The sequence below is a fragment of the Aegilops tauschii genome, chromosome 7, assembly GCF_002575655.3.
Source record: "Aegilops tauschii subsp. strangulata cultivar AL8/78 chromosome 7, Aet v6.0, whole genome shotgun sequence".
NCBI lineage: Eukaryota > Viridiplantae > Streptophyta > Magnoliopsida > Poales > Poaceae > Aegilops > Aegilops tauschii.
In genome coordinates this window covers 94,717,251-94,730,059 of record NC_053041.3, presented here as the reverse complement: position 1 = coordinate 94,730,059, position 12,809 = coordinate 94,717,251, and the positions used below count along the sequence as shown (strand labels likewise).

General features: G+C 49.0%; 1 pseudogene; it reads right to left on the bottom strand.

The window, feature by feature from the left end:
- Positions 1 to 4,701: 4,701 nt before the first annotated feature.
- On the bottom strand, positions 4,702 to 6,559 carry LOC109755712 (uncharacterized; annotated as a pseudogene).
- Positions 6,560 to 12,809: the final 6,250 nt, after the last annotated feature.

Sequence of the window (12,809 nt, the reverse complement as noted above, 5' to 3'; positions counted from 1 at the left end):
AACATAGGAAGGAAGAAACTGGGTCTGGAAAATACAATGAACCAACTGATTATAATGCCAGTCAAGAATCAGTCGGTACCCTGGGTGAAAAAATGGCTGGCATTCATGGAGTTGAGATCTTGGAAAAGGATGGAGATGAGAAAGAAGTAGAACTAAAGAGAAGTCTCGGAAACAAAGGAAAAGAAGACCAGAAAGTAGAAGAGATGGCAAAGATCAGAGCAGATGAAAGAGACAATTATGGTAAGAACCTTGATACAGAATTTGCAGATGCTTCTTTATTACAAATCAAATCTGTGGTAGGGATTGATCTAGGATTTTTCCATTGACATGATTGATAGAAATTTAGATATCATTTAAAAAATGGAGGAGGCTAGAAGAGATATATATTTCCAAAACATCAAAAGAAGAAATGATGATGAGGGGGGAAATCAAATAAGGTGGAAAAGGATAAAGAGGACAACCCAGTACACATTAATACTGGGGATGTAGACATTGATGGACTGTGCTCTGATTTAGAGCACTCTGATGTTGACATTGAGGAGCAGCAATATAAAAAACTGAGAGGGGTGTTCTCTGGGAAGAAGAGTGGAAAAATAAGCTCACCAGCATTAGACTGTGTGAAGCAGACAATTGGAATTGGGGTATTGAGGAGGAGGAAAAAAGGAAACAAGACTAATTAGTCTCTTATCTGAATATAAAACTAGATAGATAGTTTGGGAGGAGTGTTTAGTGAATAATAGTTTCTAGATCCACCTTTTATTAAAAAAGGTAACAATGAGAGGGGTTTTCTGGAATGTCAGAGGCATAGGACAGGATCATAAAAAAAGATATATTAGAGAAATGATTATAGACCAGAGGTTAGATTTTATAGGGATTTCCGAAACAATAAAACATGATTTCACAAAAAATGAGCTGCACAATTTGCGTGGGGGAAAAACTATCAGTGGTGCTGGAATCCTCCAAGAGGGATGTCTGGTGGGATCCTAGTTGGTATAAACAAGGATTTGTTTGATGTTGAATGTATTAAAAAAGGACAGTATTTTCTGAGAGCTCTTGTGTTTGATAAAAACATCAAAATGCATTGGAACCTATTCACTGTTTATGGGGATGCCCAAAAAGAAGGAAAAGCTAGCTTCTTAGCTGAGCTTGCCAGATTATATCATGATAACCCTCTGCCATGTTTGGTTGGGGTGACTTTAATATCATTAGAAATGAGAAAGAAAAGAACAAACCAGTACTAAATGAGAAGTGGTCATTTATGTTTAATGCTATAATTGAACAAGCAGGATTGAGAGAACTACCTTTGAATGGGAGAAAATATACCTGGGCCAACAACCTCGAAGATCCCACATATGAGAAACTAGATAGGGTCCTAATGTGTCCATCTTGGGAAGAAAAATACCCACTAACAATATTGCAAGCTTTTGCTAGGGAAATATCTGTTCCTAGATACAGGGGAAGCACAAATACACAAATACACATTCAGATATGAGAATGCATGGATGCTGAGGGAGGGATTTAAAGAGTTGGTTTATAAAACATGGAATGAGAGATATAGAGGGGATGTTCTGGAGAGATGGCAATTAAGACTGAGAAACTTGAGGAAGAAAGCTAAGGGCTGGAACAAGAACATGGATGCATGGTACAGAAAAAAATTGAAATTATTAAGAAGCTAGATGAGTTGGATAAAGGAGCTGAGATGAGGGGATTAACTACTGCAGATAGAACTAAGCAGAAAGAGCGTAGAGCTCAACTTAAAAGAGTAATGTTGCAAGAAGAAATGAAATGGCTGCAGAGATATAAAGATAAAGGGATTACAGATGGAGATGGGAACACTAGATATTATCATGCAAAAGTAAATGGTAGAAGGAGGAAAAATAGGATTATCTCTCTGGAACAGGATGAAGGGATCATAGAGGGGGGAAATAGATTGATGGAATACATAACTAAATTCTATAAAGAATTGTTTGGACACCCTGAAGAGACACAAATATCTTTGAGGAGGGTTGAAATGAAAAAGATTAGCACCCAAGACAGAGAGGAGGTCCTGGCCCCTTTCTCTACAAAAGAAATTCATCAGGTGGTCTTTGGGATGAAAAGAAACAAAAGTCCTGGACCTCATGGATTCCCTGCTGACTTTTACTAGGATTTCTGGGACCTGGTTAAATGGTGTTATAAAAGCTCTGGCTGAAGGTTTTGCCAAGGGTGAAATTAATATTGCTAGGCTTAATTATGGCATCATTACTCTTGTCCCCAAGACCAATGATGCCAAACAAATTCAAAATTATAGACCCATATGTCTGTTAAATGTTAGTTTTAAGATCATTACTAAGGTGCTAATGAATAGTCTAGCTAAGTGTGTTTCTCCTGTAATATCCGGAACCCAAACTGCCTTTATTAAGGGTAGATATATTATGGAAGGGGTTGTCATACTACATGAAGCTTTGAATACTTTCCATAGAGAAAAAGAGGATGCTTTGATTTTCAAAGTAGAATTTGAAAAAGCGTATGATAAAATTAAATGGCCCTTCATAATACAAATGCTAAATCTAAAAGGTTTCCCGGATAAGTGGTGTGATTGGGTGATGGAGACTATGAGGGGAGGACATGTAGGGGTTAGGGTAAATGATGAAATTGGTCCTTATTTTAAAAAATTTAAAGGGTTGAGACAAGGTGATGCTATGTCGCCACTGGTTTTTGACCTGGCGGCTGATGCTTTAGCCATTCTAATGAACAATGCTCTTGAGCATGATATAGTTAAAGGTGTCCTGAAAGGGGGAAATAACAAAGGTATCAATATGCTGCAATATGCTGATGATACTATCTTCCTGATTAAGGATGAGGTAGAAAGTATTAGAAACCTTAAATTCATGTTGGGCGCCTTTGAACAAATGACAGGCCTTAAAATAAATTTCCATAAAAGTGAGTTGATGCTATTTAGAAAAGCTAAAGAGAAACAATTACTATATCAGGAAATCTTGACATGTAAGATGCGGGAGTTACCCATCAAGTATTTGGGGATGCCTGTGTCAGAAACCAGAATTAGAAACATACATTGGAACTTTGTAACTAACAAAATTGAAAAAAGATGTAGTTGTTGGCAGGGGAAGCTGCTAGGGTCTATGGCTGGCAGAATTACTCTGGTACAAGCTTGCCTGACTAATGTACCACTTTTTATGATGTCCTTTTATGCTGTCCCTAAAGGGATTATTAAGAAAGCAGATTTCTTCATAGCCGGATTGGTATGGCAAGAAGATGAGAACATAAAAAAATACCATTTAGTGAAATGGGAGAAATGTTGCTTACCAAAAGATGTGGGGGGGTTGGGGATTCTCAATTTGGAGGTGATGAATATTGCACTTCTAGCCAAATGGTTTTGGAAAATGGAGACAAAGGAAGGTCTGTGGCAAGATATTCTGGGAGAAAAGTGTAGAAAAGGTGAATGCTTAGCTTTGGTGGTTAAGAAACCTGGAGATTCCCAATTCTGGGCTAGTCTTCTGAAAATTAAAGAGATATTCTATAAATTTGTCAAGAAAGAACTGGGAGATGGGAAGAATACTAGGTTCTGGGAAGATTCATGGGTAGATGATAAACCTCTGAAGGAAGCTTATCCTAGAATATATGATATTTGCTTTGACCACAATATAACTGTGGATGAGGCCATACAAAAAGTGTGGCAAGGGTTCAAATTTAAAAGAACCTTACATGGAGAAACTCTTGAATTGTGGAATAGCCTGAAAAGTAGGTGTGAAGAAGTTTTGCAAGGGGGAAAAGATAAAATTATCTGGACTCTCACTGCAGATCATAAATTTTCTGTGGGATCTTTGTATAGGAAAATTATTACTCTTGGTCTACAATTCCCACAAAAATACATGTGGAAGACCAAGGTGCCTATGAAAATTAAAGTTTTTCTGTGGGATGTTTTACTGAAAAAAAGGTGGAAAGGGGGAAAAGAATGTGTGTTCTGTGGGAAGGAGGAATCAGTTGATCATCTATTGTTTACCTGCTCTGTAGCATCACTTTTATGTGGTATGGTCAGATATGTTTGTGGGCTGAAAACCACTCCACTGAATGTCAAAAATTGTTTTGGGGATTGGCTAGGTAAATTTAACAGGGATGATAAGAAGATGGTGTTGGTGGGGGTTTCTGCTTTATTTTGGGCTATTTGGAAAAGTAGGAATGCGATCATATTTGAAAACAAAAGGATAAATGATCCTTTCTATATAATCAAACTAATGAGTCGTTGGTTGATTGATTGGTCCATCTTGCAGATAAAGGAGACGCCAAGAAAAATGCTGGAGCTGGGAGCAAGATTGCTAGAACGTGTAGCAAGTGAAGTGTACACAGCAAAGCAGGGATGGAGGATCAACATTGCAAGGCTGGGAGGAACAGAAGACTCTACTTCCTACTGATGTGGCCTTTACTTTGCTTCTGTTTTAGTAGTTATTTGCTTTTATCATCTTGTGTGCGTCGTAAAAACTCTGTTATGCCCCAGTTAGTTGGGTTAGGGAGACTGCTGGCCTCTGTTGGCCTTTTGCTATGTTGCTTGGGAACTTATGGTTAGCGCTAGGGCTGAACTTTCTGTTACTCTGGTTTGGTTTTCAATAATGAAAATCGGAAGGGGAAGCCCTTCTTTGATAAAAAAAATTGATCCTAAAAGAAATTAATCAAGCAATTGTGGCATGATTCAAGCTGCGACCCTTATCACGACGAAACTGCGAGCATGCATGGCCAACACAGTGACATTCTTCGGTCCTTGATGCTACGCACATTATCCAACAAACTCCACACATGATCCCTCAGGAGATGGCACGCACAAAAAGCCAACAAAAACGGATAGATGAGCTACGTGCTCGATCGATAGGTCCCAGTTTCGAAGGGGAATGCTAAATTTTAATCGACGAGCTATTCCAGCGGCACGACCAGCCGGGCGGCGTCGAGGTGAGGGTATAACCGGAGAACAGCGCGCTTCATGTCCTCGGCGCCGCGCTCGTACCCCGCCAGCGCGTGCTCCGCGAGGCGCCGCTTGTGCTCCTCGGAAGCCAGGAACTCCTGCACCGCCGTCGTCCTGGCGCTCTCCACCACAGCCTCCGCCGCCCGCTTCGCCGCGGTCAGATCACCCTTCGCACTCTCCAGCTGCTCCCGCAGAGCGGCAACCTCGGCGTCCCTCACCGCCAGCTTCTCTTTCAGCTCCAGCGTGTAGTCCAAGGAGAAGGACGCGTAGTTCGCGGCCTGCACGCGTCGGAGGCACCGCCAGCGCGCACACAAAACACAATGTGATCAGATAAATGGCATGGACTGAACGATGGCCGACTTTGGCTGCTGCGTACCTGGAGCATTGCTGAGTAGCTCGAGCGACGACGGCGGACGGCTTTGCCGCGGCGAACGATTGCGCCCGCGACGGCGTGGTGACGGACTCTAGCACCTTCCTCGCGGCCTGCCAGTCGGCGCTGTCGCCGTCGTGTGCGTCGAGCACGGGCGAGTGTGGCAGCTTCGGGTCGAAACCTGGCGGATTTCCCAAGCCGCGCGCGGAGGCCCAGCAGCCATGGGCGCCATGCGGCGTGCTCTGCTCAGAACGGCAAAGACCGTCTTTTGCACTGGCGGCCTCCTCGTGTTTCCTTTTTGTCCCGGGCACCGTCGGTGTGTCACCGTCCCGCTCGGGTTTCACCTTCTCCACAGACGAATCCATGCCTAGCTCAAAAGTTAAAATACATGAGTAAATTATATCTGCTCACTCGATGGGGGAATTGGGATCGGGAGTCGGGTGTGCAGTTAAAAGCGAGTTTACCTTTGATGCCATGGAAAGGAACGGGTGGCGATGGCGAGGCGAATGCCGCGGCAAGTTTTTTGGCATCACCGAGGTAAGTCCGGAGGTCAACCATGGTGCCGTGTGCGCTCAGTAGCTTTCCCACGATTTTCTTTTGCTGGCCTGTGAGCGCCGGGTCAGCGACAGAGTTCTTGCACAGCGGCGGCTCGCCCCAGCGCACGGGGCACGGCCATGGCTCCGGCGAGGTCAGGAAGAAGAACCTGCCCTTCCACCCCTCGTCGGGCTTAGGAAGCCCAGTGAAGAGCGCGCCGGCGGCGTCCTTTGTTCGGAAGCAGTGCCAACCCTTGAGCTTGAACGCGGCCAGGGAGAAAAAGTGCGGAACACGTCCGTCGATGGCTGCACGCCAGCGTCGTGGCAGAGGACCACGAACCCGACGAGGACGGGCCACCCGCTGGGCGCGAGCTGGCCCGGCGCGATGCCGAAGTGGGTGAGCGCCTCGGAGAAGAAGCCGTGCAGCGGGACGCGCGCCCCGGCCTCCAGCGCGTGCGCGTAGAGGCACAAGGTCCGCTCCGGCGGCGGAGTGCTGGCGCGCCGGTCGCCGGCGGGGCGCGCGATGTAGGCCGTCGGCACGCTGTGCTTCTTGCAGAGGGCGTCGACGGCATCCTGGGTGAGGAGAGACGAGGCGACGCGGTCGGCGACGGGCCTCAAGAGGGCGGCCGCGGCGGCGTCGTCACTGTCGGTGTCGCTGATGTCGACGACGGAGGGGGTGGAGGAGACCTGGGAGGAAGGCATCGCGTCGGCGCTTCTTGTGCTCTCTGTGCGTGCTCGCTGGCTCGCTGCGGAGTAGGAGTATATAGGAACTAGAGGAGTCACGGCCACTTCGGAGGAAGTAGAGGCGGCACGGCCCGGCCGGGTTCCCGAGGCACCAAAGAGAAAAGTTACTGTCGTTTGACTAGATTAAATCATGGGATTGTCTAGGTTACGTCTAGATGCGTGAGATAATTATGTCACATCTAAGCTGATGTTCATTCTGTTTGTGGTCTATTTTTTCTATTTTTTTAATTTTTTGTTGTTGCATTATATATTTGTGGGAGCTTAGATGTGACATCCTTAAAAAACATCTAGATGTGAATTAGACAAACTGTTAAATCATCTCTAGCCTTTCCCCTCGAACCACTTTCAAACTTTATATCCTTACAAAATTTGAGTAGTTGAAGATTATTATTTTTTGAGTAGTTGAAGATTTTGCAACTAGCAATTCCTCTAAACTTAACTCTCTATTATATTTAGCCTAATTCGCACGTTCGTTTGCATTAAACATATTTCCATGATTACACAAAAAGCACAAAGAAAATAATTATTTTAGATATTTCATCGAACAATTCACTTGTATCGGCGTCCGGAGGTAGCAATGGCCAACAGAGTTCGGAAGGCAGCGGTAGGTGGCAACACGACCAGGAATGGGCAGGGCAGGGCCATGGGGGCAGAGTAGCACCGCTTGTCCGAGCGAGCGCCGTAGCCGGAGAGATCATCCGCGTTTTTGAGGAGTTAAGTTTATGGTGCTCCTCAAATTTGAGCGGGTTGGGTTGTTTTCAAGGAGTAACTCCTCAAAAAATTAGCAGCTAACATCTACGGAAAGGCTAGTTCTTGGTTAACTCCATATTTATGAGGAGTTTTAAGTTTTTAGAGGGAGGACTTAGAGAAACTCAAGCAGAATCGTTAAAATAGGCTTATCCAGAGTAACTAGGGCTCTCGCGAATGGGCCAAAAATTGTCACTTATGTAGAGTCACCAACCCAGACTCCATCGTCGAAAATTACGGAGTGTTCTCCAAAACGAGCCCTAATGCCTGCATTTTGGACGAAGAGGAATATTTTGACAAGACTCTATCTTGAAAATGACTTGCGCGACAGACATTTTAGCTCCAACTCCTTCATGCATGCAGTGCCGCTCCCCTTGCCTCGGTGTAGTGACGCCTAGAGGGTCCGCGGCCCCGAATACGACGACATGTACTCCCCCATGACCCTCGCATCTCATTCCATCGGTGTCGTGCATGATCATGTGTGTCGCCTCGGCCAACACCTCGTCGCCTCAGCCATTGACAGTGTGGGCACACTAGTGAATGACCCTCCCCATTGCCAATATCGAGCCCATCCTCCGCCCCTATGCAGCCATAACGGTCCAAAGTCGGACGACTACTGGGCGCCCAACGTGAATGGAAATCCAAACGGCGTGAAGGCGGCAGGATCCACCACGTCCTGCATGGGTCCCCTCATGGTGTCCTGGAAACAAGCAAAACTACATGGGAGAGGGTGAGGGAATCTACGGCCGATGAAATGTGCCGGCTAAGTCGACGACAAAGTTCAGTGAGCCAAAGTTGGTCCCTTGGCCCGGAGCGGTTTATAAGATGAAGTCCTAGTCGGTTACAAATAGATTGCCTGTTTAGCTACAACTAAGACCCGATATAACGGGTAGATACATGTCTTGTACTCCGGGTTTGATGATGGCTATAACAAGCACATCATGTTGAGGCTTGATTTAGAAAACATGTTAAAGAGGAGTAGGCATTATGTATGCTTTATGAGCTATGAAGTCTAACCGTAAAACAAATTCCTCCAAAAAACTAGTTCCTAAAAAAAGTCCAATCATAACCATACTCCCTCTGTAAAAAATATAGAAAAAAATCCATTTTACTACCATGAACAAAGTTGGTGCTTCACATTACCCCTGATCGATTTTTCTGCTCTTTTCACCCCTTAAACAATCCCAAACCGGAAAAAAGACACCCTTGGGTGGTTTGTCTCAACTTGCAGCTGACATGGCGTTGGTCAATGGTGGTTTTGACCTGCGGGTGGGGCCACGAGGATTAACTTAACTGAAATAGGAAATTAGCCTGTGGTTAATTAGGCAGTGGGACCCGCTTGGCAGTGACTCAGGGTGTCGTTGTCAAAACTGGCACACCTCGGGGTAGGGGGTCCCGAGCTGTGGATCTAGGATCAATGGTTAACAGGGACGACGAACACAGTGTTTACCCAGGTTCGGGCCCTCTCGAAGAGGTAAAACCCTACGTCCTGCTTGATTGTATTGAGTATATGATGGAGTTTACAGAGTAGATCTACCACGAGATCAGTATGAGATAAACCCTAAGGCTACGAGGTGATGAATATAGCTCTAACCCTAATGACTACAACCCTCGGTTTATATAGACACCGATAGGGTTAGGGTTACCGAAGATAGGTTACAATAAGAGGGAAAGAGATCTCGTCCACCCTTTCTTGGAGGGCACATGACGGCTTCAGAGGTCTCCGGTCACCACACGGCTCCACCAGTCCGCCCCATGTACAATGGGTAGTCGCCCCGAGGACCCCTTAGTCCATGACTCCCTCAGTAGCCCCCAAACTTGCCTCCAACGCTGAGACTTGTATCCGGTATCCATTCATCTGACCAGTATTCAGTTTGCGGGGCGAGTTCCTCAGCAAGCCTCCCCCTGTCCGGTACCAAGTGATGTCGGGAGACTGAAACGATGGTTTTACATAACACCAAAGGTTGCAATAAACATTGCTCGAGCGTATACAACGCCTTTATCTGGAAACTTTTTTTCTTTCAATGAAGAGTCGCTTTCGGCCATAACGCCAAGCAGTTACTGTTTCTCGAAGCGCGGTTTGAGGCTGACGCCATGCTTGACACGTCCCCTCAAGGTGGATATCGTGTCCCGCCTTTCGAGGGATACGGTTAATGATTTCGATTCCCCTCCCCGCTCATAACGTTGCGGAGATATCGGGAAGTGGAGAGGCCAACAGCGTGAAAAAAGGAATCCCCGGCCTGCCAACAACCTATCAAGGGGGGGGGGGCAGTCTGCATCCCACGCCCTCTTCCACCTTCCGCTCACACAGACCCTCAGAGCTCCAGCGCCCTTTCTCTCTGCTCTCACAGTGAATCCAACTTCGCCTCCTTCGACCATGGCCAGATCTGGAGCCAATGGGAAGTGGGAGGCCTCCTCCGTCACCAACGAGGACATCCTGAAGCTGAAGGAGGCCGGCTACTTGCCGGCCAATGTTGCCCATCGGGCCCCTAAAGAGGGCCAAATCATCCCTACGCCCGAGCCGGGAGAAAGGGTAGGTTTTTCTCCCCCATTTCCTTAGGGGCCTAGGATTTCCCCTCCACCCCTTTTGTGCGGGGGTTGATGTTCTACTAACGGCTGGATTTCCACGATCTAGCCCCCAACTCCCTCCTCCACATTTCGACCTTCATCGTCGTCTGTGAGGCGCTCCTCCGGGTCCAGCCACACTTTGGCTTGTGGCTGAAGGTGTTCAATGTGAAGCCCAAGGTGGTCGGTGGCGAGCACGCGGACTGTGGAGGGGCCATGATCAACAAGCTGACACGGGTCCACTGGCCGGACGGCCAATTCATCGACACTGTCCGGATGTGACAGAAAGAGTGGTTCTACATCACCGAGCCGAGGGAGGCCGCATGGGGAGCGGCCCCCACATTCCGGTCTGGACCCTCCTCCAGATTGGCCTCTTGGACCACCAAGAGTCCGGACTGGGGACGGGTTGCCGACACCAAAGCGCTGCAGAAGTGCGTCGACAACGCAATAGAGACCGGCGCGAAGCTGGTCGACGTATTCCAGATCATGCTCCACCGCAGGATCCTCCCTTGCCAGGAGAGGGCCAAGCCCATGTGGGAGCATGAGCCCGAGGATCCAGCCACTATGAGGCACCTCTTCGGCACGACTCCTGACAAGGTATGGGGCCAACTATTCCAGCCCCGGAAGGAGTGGCCGGCCGAGGGGAAGGACATCGGTCTTGACGCTGCAAATCCCCCAAGGGAGGTGAGTGGCATGTATCTTATAAGAGTATTCGGATATTCACATCATATGAGATTCGATCTAACCTCGTTATGTGGATTCTGCAGGGCTGGCTCGCCAAGGCCAAGAAGATCAATGGCCCGGCGCCGCTGCCGGAGGGCCCCCGATCAGAGTAGCTAGAGACGATGCTGGTCGTGGGGCCCTACAAGGTGCCTACTAAGAAGGGCAAAAAGCAAGAAGCACCGGAGGCCAGGGAGGGCCTCCTCCACAGGATCCGTCCAGGCAACCAGTACGGAGATGTTGCGCCTCATCCGTACAGGATGAGGGTGAGGAGGAGGAGGACAAAGAGGAGAGTTCCTTTGCGCACTCCAAAAAGAGGCCGGCGCCCGAGGACGCCGAGGAGGTCCAACCTTTCCCCGGCCCCAAAGAGACGACACCGGCCTAAGCTGGTTACACCCGACAGCTCATACGATGAGAAGTCTGAGGCATCCGAGGAGCTCCTGAAGAAGGGACCCAGGGTCAAGCCTCCTGGCAGTAGGTAAGGCGTCTGTACAGCTGTTATGCTTTCAGTAGTTTGCTTTAGTTGAAGGTTAGCCCCTCCGAATTGCAGTCCCCCACGTGAATGCCCCACCGAGCAGACTTCGGAGGGGACGTCTCCGCCCGCCGAACTGGCGGACAGTGGGTCAGTGGCACATTCCGCGCCTCCTTTGGTCCCTGAAGAGGCCGAAGGGGTACGGTCCCAAAGGATCCTCCTCCGCCGACCACGGAGGGGGAGGCCGATGCCATAATGGCCGAGGTTAACACCTCGGTCCCTGATGACCAGGAGGGAGCATCCCTCCTGGCTGACATGGGAAAGGGGTCCGGACCAACCGGACCCCAAGCGCCAACCGCCCCTGAGCCCCCAAGGCCTTCGACGGCACAAATCCCTTCCCATGGGGAAGGGGCCGGGGGGCCAAGGCCAGCGCCGAACACCTCTACACGGGTGGCGGCCGGCTAGCCAGAGGTGTTGGAGGAGTTGGTGAACAACTCCGCCAGGGTGTTCGGTCCGTACAATCCGGACTGAACAACACTGTCCAAGGCCTTCTAACAGGTTTTGAGGTAAGTCAAGTAACGCTTCTTCCTCATAATGCGATTGTAATTGGTAGTTCGGGTAGGCCATGTATATACCAGCCCCCGATGCTCTGCAAGTTTGTTGAAGAAAAACTGCAGAGGATCAAATTCGGCAAGACGACTAATAATATTGATATTTGTCTGGCTTGGTGCAGGCATCTTCCGTGGCCGCGGCTGCTAATGTCGCGGCACTAGAGGAGATAGATCGGAAGCTCAAGCTTTCCAATAAAGAGCTTGACCTTGTCAACAAGCGTCTTGACGAGGCGCAAGGTAAGCCCCTTGATAGGATATGCAATTTACTTAGTGTTGGATATTGACGATCTGGTTTGTGAGGTGATCCTTTATTACGTTGATCCTGCAGTGGCCGCCGCCGAAGTTGAAGGCTTGAGGGAGGCCTTGAAGAAGGCCGGGGCCAAAGCGACGCGGAGAAGGAGGCCGCTGAGAAGGCGCTGGCCAAGCTCGGAAAGGCCAAGCTTGTGGCGGGTCAGCATGAGGCTCGGGTGACCGAAGTCCAAGTGGAGCTCCAGGATGCCGCCAAGCAGCTCGAGGCCCTTGAGAAGGGGCAGGAAGAGAAATCCTCCAAGCTATCCAAGGCGGAGAAGGAGCTCCAGGAGGCGAGGAGTGCCGCTCGAGGTATCCGGGAGGAGCTCCAGCAAGCCGCGCAAATTGCCAATGGTAAGACATATTTACTGTAGAGTGTGTTCGGAGGCAATAGATTCGCCCTGCTGACGAAGGTCTGGCGCTCCGCAGGCGCCTTCGCCGAACTTCCGAAGAATGCGGCGGCCGTGGCAAAGCACTATGCCACCCTCGAGGAGGACTCCACACAACGGCTCTTCTGGTCACAGTTTTTGGACTCCGAGCGTTCACCTCTCCTTAGCGATCAAATGAAGCAGCTGATGGAGATGCATCGAATGTCCGAGCTGGCTTTGAAGGACCTCTGTGTCAGCTTGTGGCCGGCCGAGCCCCTTCCGGGCAACTACTTTGGCCGTGTGTAGAGGTTGAGGGAGGCGCCGCTCCGGATTGCCGCCGTGAAGAGGTCGCCGTGCCTTGAGGGAGCGAGGCTCGCGTTTGCGAAGACAATGGTTCATTGGCCAAGGATTAATCCAATGGAGATGGCAACTGGTCC